At 40.2% G+C, this 4,162-nt stretch overlaps 1 pseudogene; it reads right to left on the bottom strand.

Annotated features, from left to right (window-relative positions):
• Positions 1-1,079: 1,079 nt before the first annotated feature.
• Positions 1,080-1,939, bottom strand: LOC103264756 (annotated as a pseudogene).
• Positions 1,940-4,162: the final 2,223 nt, after the last annotated feature.

Below are 4,162 nucleotides of genomic sequence, written 5' to 3'. Positions count from 1 at the left end.
TCCTTTCTCCAATGAGTAATGATGTTCAATATATTTTCATGTACTTATTTGCTGTCCATCTATCTTCTTTTGTGAAATGTTTGTTTAAATCTTTTGCCCATTTTCAAATGGAATTGCTTATTAAATTGTGAACTTTTTATATATTTTTAATATATCATTTATTCAATATATGACTTAAAATATTTCTCCTAGTTTGTGGCTTATAGAGTCTTGCATAGTAGACATGGTTAACTTTGATAAAGTCCAATGTATTAATATTATTTTATGAATCTTGTTGTATCTAAGAGTTTTTTTTTGCCTAACTCAAGGTCACGAAAGTATTCTTCTAGAAGTTTTACAGTTTTGGTTTATTCACTTAAGACTATGATCATATTTTAGTGAATTTTGTATATGGTATAAAGTAAGGGCCAAATTTCTTGTTTTTGCATATGAACATCCAATTTTTCCAACAATATTTGTTGAAGAAAAATATAATTGTTGAAATGAAGTAGTGTTATTACTATAATTATTTCTTTTTCAAAGTTGGTTTTGAGTATTTTTAGGTTTACTAATTTTCATATGGATCATTTGCTGTGAAATCTATTTTGCCTCAGCTTTATTTTGATTAGCATTAACATTTCATTTCTTCCCTTCAGATTTTTGTCCTATTGTTGTCATATATCTTACACACATATATACTCCATTGTTACTATTTTGGTATAAACAGCCAATTTGTTTGAAAGAGATTGAAGTAATTAGAAACAATTATATTTACCCATGTAGTTGTAATTTCCAGTGTTTGTAATTCCTTTAAGTAGAACCCTATTTTCTTTTTCTTTTTCCTCTTTATAAAGTTTAAAGATGCAGGACGCAATTCAGGGTTAGGTATACAAATATTCATTATTCAGGTACCCTTGTCCCTTATTGATTAGGTGTGCCCCTCCCTCCCCTGGCAGTTTCCAACTGCCAATCCCACCCTCCCTCCCCTGGTAGTTTCCCACTAGTGCCAATCCTTTTCTTTTTCTTTTTTCCTTAGAAACAAGTTTATTTTCCACCAACCTTATTTCTGTGTTGCTTAAGAGCCTGTGTTGCTTGAGAGCTTAAGACCACTCAGTGGTTGTCCCTACCCATTCAGTGGCCTGAGGAGTGGGAGCTGCAGACCAGTCTTCAGTAGGAAACTGCCGAATTGACACAGAGGGCACCTGCACACCTTCAGACCGGTCTACAACCTCAGGCTTAGTAGCAGTGAACTCAGGAGCTGGAGCAGTCCATTCACCCTGAAATTCTTCTTTGGTCACAGCTTTTTCAGTAGCAGCAGCCTGCTCTTCTTTTTCAATCTCTTCAGTATCACTGTAGAAGTAGGGATCAGGCATAATCTCCCACAGGTGTTCACGGGAGATGGTGCCACGCATGCGTAGAACTTCCCGAGCCAGCATCCACATCGGACCCACTGAGTGAGCTCCCTTATTGTTGCACGGGATGGCAATGTTCACATAGCACAGAGGAGAGTCTGTGTTACACAGAGCAATCGTGGGTAGGTTAACATAAGATGTCTCTGTGATAGGCTGGTGGTCAGCCCTGGGATCAGTCACCACCAGCAGACGGGGCTCCTGGAAGGGTGCGTGGATCTGGTTGGTGAAGTTTCCAGGAGTGAAACGGCCAGCAATAAGAGTGGCTCCAGTGGCAGCAGCAAACTTCAGCACAGCCTACTGGCCAGTATTCCTGGAAGATATGACACTGACATCAGCAGGGGTTTCAATGGCAACAATGGCACAAGCTGCAAGCAGAAGCTGCTCCTAAGTCCTCTTCAGATTTATAATGTAGATGCCATCACCCTTCCTTTTATAGATGTACTGTTCCATTTGGAAGTAAGGTTGGTGCCACCTAAGTGGGTGCCTGCTGCAAGGAATTTGAGGACATCCTCCTCCTTCATTTGCAGGACGTCAAGGGCTCCGGACATTGTGAAAGTTTCTCTTTAAGTTACCAGGGAAATTGAGAACCGTATGGACCCTCTGCGGGTAGCGTGGAAAGGCGCCAATTCCTTTCTTATAGTATTATGATAATTGTTCAAGGTCCGCTTATGAGTGAGAACATATGGTACCTGTTCTTTGTTCTGTGACAGATCACTGAGTATGATAGACTAGAGTCCATCCAAGTTGCTGCAAAGTCCATATGTTTGTCCTTCTTTGTGGCTGCATAATATTCCATTGTATATGTGTATCACATTTTAAAAATTCAGTTCAGCTTCAATGGGCAGCATGGTTGGTTCCATGTTTTTGCTATTGTGAATAGAACTGCAACAAACATGCGTGTGCAGGTATCTTTTTGGTAAAATGATTTGAGTTACTCCAGGTATATTCCCATTAGGGAAATTGCTGAGTCATATGGAAGGTCAATCTCTAGTTCTTTCAGAAATTGCCACATTGTCTTCCAAAGAAGTTGTACTAGTTTGCATTCCCACCAGCAGTGTAGAAGTGTTCCTCTTTCTCTGCATCCTTGCTAGTATCTGTTGTTGTTTGTTTTATTAATGATGGTCGATCTTACTGGGGTTAGGTGGTATCTCAATATGGTTTTGATTTGCATTTCTCTAATGATGAGTGAGACTGAGCATTTTTTCATGTGTCTGTTGGCGCCTGTATATCTTCTTTTCAGAAGTGTCTATTCATGTCTTTTGTCTTTTGCCTACTTCTTAATGGTGGGGTTTGTTTTTTTCCTTTCAGCATGTTTGAGTTCCTTGTAGATCCTAGATGTTAGACCTTTGTCAGATATACAGTTGGCAAATATATTTTCCCATTCTGTGGGAAGTCTCCCCACTCTCTTGATGGTTTCTTTGGCTTTAAAGAAACTTGTCAGTTTGATGAGGTCCCACTTGTCTATCTTATCTCTTATGGTAGGACACTTGGGGTTTTGATCAAGAGTTGCCAGTTCCAATTTCCATAAGGGTGTCTCCTGCATTTTCTAAGATTCTTATAGTTTGAGGTTTTACATTTAGGTCTTTGATTCATGTAGAGTTAATTTTTGTGTATGGTGAGAGGTAGGGATCCTGTTTCAATCTTCTGCATGTGATCAACCAGTTTTCCCAGGATCATTTACTGAATATGTTCTCCTCTCTCCAGTGGTTGTTGTTTGAGGCTTTGTCAAAGATGAGTTGGTTGAGAAATTGAGGCTTTGCTTCTGGAATCTGTCCTGTTCCATTGGTCCATATGCTTGTTCTTGTACCAATATCAGGCTGTTTTGATTATTGTAGCCTTATAGTAAAGTAAGAAGTCTGGAAGTGTGATACCTCCTACTTTGTTTCTTTTGCTAAAGATTGTTTTAGCTATTCGTGGTCATTTATGTTTCCATATGAATTTCTGTATTGTCATTTCCAGGTCTGAGAAGAATGATGTTGGTAATTTGATGGGTATTTCGTTGAAGCTGTAGATTGCCTTTGGTAGGATAGACATCTTAACAATGTTGATTCTTTTTACCCATGAGCATGGAATAGTATCCCATTTGTTTGTGTCTTCTTGGATTTCTTTGAGCAGTGTTTTGTAGTTCTCATTGTGAAGGCCTTCCATTTCTTTGGTTAGGAAGATGCTGAGGCATTTCTTTTCTTTCTTTCTTTCTCTTGGCTATTGTGAATGGGATTGTGCTTTTTATTTGGTTCTCCACCTGCTTGTTGTTGGTGTATAAGAATGCAACTGTCGGCCGGGCTCGGTGGCTCAGCCTGTAATCCCGTGCCTTTGGGAGGCTGAGGTGAGTGGATTGCCTGAGCCCACGGGTTCGAGACCCGCCTGGGCAGCGAGACCTCATCTCTACACTAAATCAAAAAATCAGCCAGACGTGGTAGCGCATGCCTGTAATTCCGGCTACTCTGAAGGCTGAGGCGGAAGGATCACCGGAGCCCAGCGGGTCGAGGCTGCGGTGGCCGGGAGCGGCCACTGCACTCCAGTCTGGGCGACAGAGTGAGACTCCAACTCAAAAAAAAAAAAAAGAATGCAACTGTCTTTTGCACATTTATTTTTGTACCCTGAAACTTTGCCCAAGTTCTTTATCAGTGTAAGCAGGTTTCTGACAGATTCTTTTGGATTTTTGAGGTATAGGATCATATCATCAGCAAAGAGTGATAACCTGACTTCCTCTTTTCCTATTTGGATACTTCTGATTTCCTTCTCTTGTATAACTGCTCTACCTAGGAATT

This window comes from Carlito syrichta, unplaced genomic scaffold (genome assembly GCF_000164805.1).
Source record: "Carlito syrichta isolate Samal-C Ts95f unplaced genomic scaffold, Tarsius_syrichta-2.0.1 Scaffold305715, whole genome shotgun sequence".
Lineage (NCBI taxonomy): Eukaryota > Metazoa > Chordata > Mammalia > Primates > Tarsiidae > Carlito > Carlito syrichta.
The sequence above is the reverse complement of the archived record's forward strand: the minus strand, read 5'-3'. Positions and strand labels throughout refer to the sequence as shown.